The 6,899-nt window shown below is 39.2% G+C and overlaps 1 pseudogene; it reads left to right on the forward strand.

Annotated features, from left to right (window-relative positions):
• Positions 1 to 6,899, forward strand: part of LOC105548287 — a 98,749-nt pseudogene that overhangs the window by 20,801 nt on the left and 71,049 nt on the right.

Below are 6,899 nucleotides of genomic sequence, written 5' to 3' on the forward strand. Positions count from 1 at the left end.
TGAACCCGGGAGGCGGAGGTTGCAGTGAGCTGAGATCGCACCACTGCACTCCAGCCTGGGCGAAAGAGCAAGACTTCATCTCAAATAAATAAATAAATAAATACATAAAATTAAAATTAAAATAAAAGCAGAGTGAAAACTACCAACAAGAGTTTATTGATAAGTTGTTCCAAAGTCCCATAGACCTGGAGCCAGGACCCTTGTAGACTTTTGATTTGAAGAGATTTATGGCAAATTTAATCTGTGTAGGCCTGAGTAACCCTGGGCTAGTTTAAACAGAGGATTATTGAGGAGAGTATTTGATTATAGTTAAGTCTAATGAGCAAAGTTCTTGACTGTAGAAGGATGTTAGATTTTCTTGACACTGTCATGCTTTCTGACCATTTCGTAATAAAAAATACATGAGCACCATCATTGTGAATTCACATAATGTATTTATGCAATTCAGTAACTTATGGAGTTGTAAGTGAAAGGGTATCATTTGGTGAGAGCTACTCCTGTAAGAAGCCTTCCCATTTGGGCCTATGGCTGAGTCATTACTTCTCACCTGTTGGCAGCTAACTGAATTTTGGGCATACTACCGAATGGCAGTTTAGTCTTGGGGTACTTATCTGTCATTGCAAACCAGTGAAGTGGTGGCACTAGTACTGAAACATTGATTTCGATTCTATGTCATAGTTGGTTGCGGGAGACAAACAGACTTGGGGGCTGAGGGAAGAGAAGGGAGAAAAATGGAGAGGTAGAGGGAGAAAAAGATGAGCCAAGGAATAAAGACAGACATATCAAGAGACAGTGACAATAATATGCCATGCTGACTTTTGTGCACAAACATATACACCTGTGCCTGTGCACACACTGATCCTAGAAAGGCAGACTCACACAGAAAGATAGACTTTAATGGAGTTTAGGGTTTGTTATTAAAGGCTTCTAAAGTCATTTCTTTTTTCCCCAACCACAAGATATAAACGGGAATAACAACATCTGGTACTTGCAAAATGAGCCAAGACAATTAAATTAAAAGTAGAAGGTTAACCATTCTGCCTTGGAATGTGCTCTTTAGGCATTGAAAAACATTTCAAATTTTAGATTTTTCTTAAGGTAAAGTCCTTCAAATTACTTTTCAAGATTACACCTACTTAGAAGATGTAACAATGTGTTCAGATATCCTGATGTCCTTGCATGAATCAAGGAAGGTAAGATTAAAAGAATGTTTTAAAAGCCATATATGAGACATACAGGAAGCAGGGAGAATAAAGTAAGGGAATTCTGAATAATATAGAGAAAATTCGAACTAAAATTCTGCTAAAGTCCCTCCATGCCTGCCCACACCTCCTTTTGGGGAATCTGCCCTGCCCACCTTTGCTGACCAAGTGGCCATGTTCTATGCCACATGACCCTGCCTCTCCACTTCCACCCCAGGTGATGATGTCAAAAGATAGCATCTGGCCTAGGTACTGCCAGTTCAGTGCCTTGATTGCGGTGGGTAGAATGTAAATTCCATGAGGGCAGACGTGTATCTGTCTTTTTCACTGTCTTTACCCCAGCACCTAGATGAGTCCTTGGCACATATTAGGTGTTCCATAAATATTTGATAAATGAATGAATGGCTGTGGCTTGGCCCGAATAGATGAACTGTGTCAATTAGAGTTCTCTCTTATGGATCTGAAATTTGAGAAAAAGGGAGGACATAGTGAGGCAGAGTGAAAGGACGTAAGGGACTTGAATGATAGCCAAAATTCACAGGCAAGTTACCAGGAAATTGAAAACAGATGGAGCTGAGTGAAAAACACTAGAGCACGTACGTAGGAAGATGCCACGACATGACAAGAGATGAAAAACCTGCTCTGTACCAGCCCCATTTCCCGTGAGGCTTCCTGTGCTTGGATCACCACAGGATCACTGCAGTGTCTTAAAAATACCCACAGCCCCAGCCCTTCCTTCCCTGGAGTTAGCTTGGGTGATTATCAGTTCCTTTGAATTATAAAAGTCCTGACTTCAGCTATAATGTATTTAATACAGTAACGATGCCCCAAGATAAGGTTATTATAACTACTTTAATGAATATCAAAAGAAGGATGCTAAACTGGTATACATAAATGATTAAATCCTGTGAAAATGGGAAAATAAGATAGATAAAATGAAACCAGCCCAAGGGTTAAGAATACTAAAAAATATTTATTCATGCAACGAAGAAAGATTGTTAAGTGTTTGTTAAGTGTTTACTAGGTGCAGGCATTGTGCTGGGGCTGGAGATGGCAACATAAAAAGACGTGATCAATCCTCTTTAGGTATCAAAGGTCTAACAGGGACACAGCAAGTACAATGAAGAACCGTAGAGAAGATGCAAACAGAGTGGGAAAGGAGCATGTGAAAAGGAGGCATTTTGAACTGAGATGTGAAGAGTAAGTAGGATTTTGCCAGCAATGAATGAGAAGATTCTGCAGAAAAATTGTACTAGAGATGCTGAGTGGGAGGAGGACATTCTAGGCGGGAGAAGTGTGCAAATGCAGAGAGGCAGGAAAAAAACAATCTTGGAATTATGAGTCTGTGAAGGGCAAAAAAGAACCAGCAGAAAATGAAGCTTGCTGAACAGGTAGGCAGGACTAGATGGTGAAAAACTTGAGATGTTATTCTGTAGGTGATTGGGAGCCGTAATGAATACCAAGCACTAGGAAGGCATGGTTACATTTGCCCATGGGAAATTTCACCCTGATGTCAGGGTGGTTTGATTAGAGCCCAGCAATAGTTGGGGGAAGGGAGTGTGGGGGTGATGTGGTGGTGAATGACAACGGTTCCTGTAGAATCTACGGCAGCAGAGGTGGGATACAGAGAAGAACTGGATATGAGCGTTTTGGAGTAAAATCATTGAGACTCGATAATTGATAAAGTCAAGATTGATAGGTTTGTATAGACAAAAAGGAACAAAGATATGAGAAACCGTCATTAACATTTGGAAATTACTGTTCCTAAAGAAAAGTTACTCATTTTCACTTAATCATCACTGTGGGAGAGGAAGAGCTGCTGCTATTATCAAAAGCTCCCATTTTATAGAAAAGAGTATGTCTTAGAGAGCTGAATTGGCTTGCTCAGGCTCACTCCTACTTAAGAGGCAGAGCCAGAGTTAAAGTTTAGTTTCCCTAGCTAGAAGCCCACTCTTTTTTTTTTTTTTTTTGAGACAGAGTCTCGCTCTTTTGACCAGGCTAGAGTGTACAGTGTTATGATCACGGATCACTGCAGCCTGGACCTCCTGGGCTCCAGTGATCCTCCCACCTCAGTCTCCCAGGTAGCTGGGACTACAGGCACATGCCATCACATTCAGCTAATTTTGTTGTTGCTGTTGAGACGGGGTCTCATTATGTCTCCCAGGCTGGTCTTGAACTCCTGCACCCAAGCGAGTCTCCTGGCTTGGCCTCCCAAAGTGCTGGGATTACAGGAGTGAAGCCCATTCTTTTTCACTCATTTGGGCTGCCTCTAGGAAAATCAGATGGACAGGAGACCATAGAAAAAGATTTCTCAGGGTAGCTCTACTATTGAAAAGAAAACAACAGTCTGGGTGCAGTGACTTACGCCTATAATCCCAGCACTTTGGGAGACCGAGGCGGGAGGATCACCTGAGGTCAGGAGTTTGAGACCCACTTGACCAACATGCAGAAACCCCGTCTCTACTAAAAAATACAAAAATTAGCCAGGCGTGGTGGTGCATGCCTGTAATCCCAGCTACTCGGGAGGCTGAGACAGGAGAATCGCTTGAACCCAGGAGGCAGAGGTTGAAGTGAGCCGAGCTCGCACCATTGCGCTCCAGCCTGGGCAACAAGAACAAAACTCTGTCACACACACACACACACACACAAAAAGGAAACAACCACCATAAAAAAGAAAATAAAAAGGTGAAAACCTCTGTCAAAGTACTTTTATTTTCATTAAACTTATTTTGTATTTATTCACTAAAATGCTGAAGGAACTAAAACATTCAGGACTCAGAACTTGATTATTTTGTATATTAATTTTGTATTTAAGTTCAGTGATAGGAGTCTTCATTTTTCTTATTTTCTCCTCTTTGAAGAAAAATGACACTTTATAATTTTGTGAGCAGGGCTATTTGTCTTGTTATGATTTTATACTCTATTTTAAAAATGGCATAGAGTATATTTCATAGTGCCCTTGTAGCCAGTTTCACGTGATACTGAACCGAGTCTTTATATAGCACTACTCTTCTAAGGAACATGATATTCTTTACCAACGTTCAACTCACGAATCTCTATGATGTCCCTGGCATTTCGACAGACATCAAGAATTTTCATTCCTTCCTTGCAAATAAAGAAACTCAATCTTAAAGTAGTTAAGTCTGTTTCCAAGAGTTTTACAAAGTAGATCAATGCCATTCTCTTTAATCTACTAGAAACCTCAGACTCCAACTGAAAAAAAAAAAAAGTTTTCTTTTTCAGATTCATAGTCATATCCATTTAACCCATTTTGAAAGCCTCCTATGGGTTGAGTACTATGTAAGTTATTTTGTTTAATTCTGAGGAGTTCTCTAGTCTTTGATCTACTTATATGATGATTAATGACATTAATTTAGTTGTACGGTAATGTATCAGTTAATTTGTTTTTTCACCTTGGGGGCAGAAACCCTGAACCTTTTGTCTTTCACTTTTTATTGAAAGTGAGTTGCATTTACAGAAAAAGGAAATGCAAAAATTGTAAGTGTACAGCTAAAAGACGTGATTGCTAAGACCAAATGTTAATACTTATCTGAGAAAAATAATTTTTCATTTGCGTGTGTTTTCAAAAATTGTAGTAACTTCACAAAAAACCTTAAGTTCTTACTATTTTTAAAATTATAATGCCTAAAATGTTTTGCTCAGGGAAATTTTTGAGAGGCAATAACCACCATTTTAAGCTGGTTTCTCTAGTTGCAAGACCAGAGGGGAAACCACTAGGGGGCGTGCAAAACTGTCATTTCCAAAAGCATTCTGCAATAACTGAGTAAGAATTTTAGAGAGGGAAGTGACCCGGAGGTCATCAAATCTGAACTTCATATTTTTTGGACGTAAAAACTGAGATCCCGTGAGATTACCTGATTTGCCCAAGATCACATAGCCATCTGTAAACCTGTAAGAGGCAGTTTAAAGGGCGAACTTTTTTTGCTCCTGTCCAGCCCGTGTTCTTCCTGGTAGTAGTGAGATTTCAGTTCTTTCTATATTATCACTTGTCAAATATTTACCATCACTTGGTAAACCACTCCATTGAATTTCCCATCCTTCCAGCTTTTGCTTCCTAGGTGGAAAAACCTAGAGACTTGTTTTAAGTGTCTTGGAATGTCTTCTTGTGGGACTGACTGGTGATAATGATAATATTTTGAAGCCAAAACAGTAAGCACAGCATGAGCACTCCCTGTTATATCATTATTCAGCAAGGAAATCATAATCATCTTAAATACATGCTCTGTGAATACAGTAGTTTGGAATTGCTTTGAATTTTTATTTTTCATTGACTAATTGATTGAGATGAAGTCTCACTCTGTCACCCAGGCTGGAGCGATCTCAGCTCACTGCAGCCTCTGCCTCCCTGTTCAAGGGATTCTCCTGCCTCAGTCTCGTGAATAGCTGGGACTACAGGCACACACCACCATGCCCTGCTAATTTTTGTGTTTTTTTTTTTAGTGGAGATGGAGTTTCACCATGTTGGCCAGGTTCAAAATCCTGACCTCAGGTGATCCATCTGCCTCGGCCTCCCAAAGTGCTGGGATTACAGGCATGGGCCACCGTGCCTGGCCTGATTTTTTAATATAACTATTTTTCCCCATGGATATTCTCTCCTTCCCTCCCTCCTTCCTTTCTTCCCTCCCTCCCTCCTTTTGTTCCTTCCTTCCTTCCTTCCTTCTTTCCTTCCACCACATACAATCATCCCAATTTCTCTCTCTCTCTTTCTGTTTCTTTCTTTCTTTCTTTCCCTTCCTTCCTTCCTTCCTTCCTTCCTTCCTTTCTTTCTTTCTTTCTTTCTTTCTTTCTTTCTTTCTTTCTTTCTTTCTTTCTTTCTTTCTTTCTTTCTTTCTTTCTTTCTTTCTTTCTTTCTTTCTTTCTTTCTTTCTCTCTCCTTTCTATTAGCAAGTAAAAATTGTATATATTTATGGTATACTACATGATGATGTGTTGATAGATGTATACATTATAGAATGATGAAATCAATCTATTTAACATAGGCATTAGCTCACATACTTACATTTTTGTGGTGAGACCTTAAAATCTACTCTCTTGGCAAAATTTTCAAATCCACAATGTATTGTTACTAACTGCAGTCACCATTATGTACAATAGATCTCTTATACTTATTCCTCCTGTCTAACTGAAACCAAGCTATTTAGATGATAATTAAACTCTCCACTTCTAGGTTTATACTCCAGAGAAACTTGTGCACATGGACACCAAGAAACGCAAATAAAAATGTTTACAGCACCTTTGTCCAGGAAGAGACAAAACGCTGGAAATAGCCCATTTGTCCTTCAACAGTAGAATGCATAACTAAATTGTGGTCTACTCATGCAATGGAATATTACAGACAGCAATAGTGAATGTTACAGCTTCATATATCAATGGTTGAAGAATCTCAGTAATGTTGAACAAAAAAGCAAATCACACAAACCTAAATATGTGTGATTGCATTTATATAAATTGCAAAACAAGTAAAATTAGATAACATATTTCTTAAGGACATGCATATATCATAAAACCATAAAAGCAAAGAATGACTAAGAAAGTTGCAACGTATGGTTACCTAGGGGTAGGCAGGAAAAGGGACATAATTAGAGGCATAAAGGAAACTTCTGAGGTACCGGTAATATTCTATGTCTTAAGATGGATGATAGGTACATAGCCATTCTTTTTTTTTTTTTTTTTTTT

The sequence above is a fragment of the Mandrillus leucophaeus genome, unplaced genomic scaffold (genome assembly GCF_000951045.1).
Source record: "Mandrillus leucophaeus isolate KB7577 unplaced genomic scaffold, Mleu.le_1.0 Scaffold407, whole genome shotgun sequence".
Taxonomy (NCBI): Eukaryota; Metazoa; Chordata; class Mammalia; order Primates; family Cercopithecidae; genus Mandrillus; species Mandrillus leucophaeus.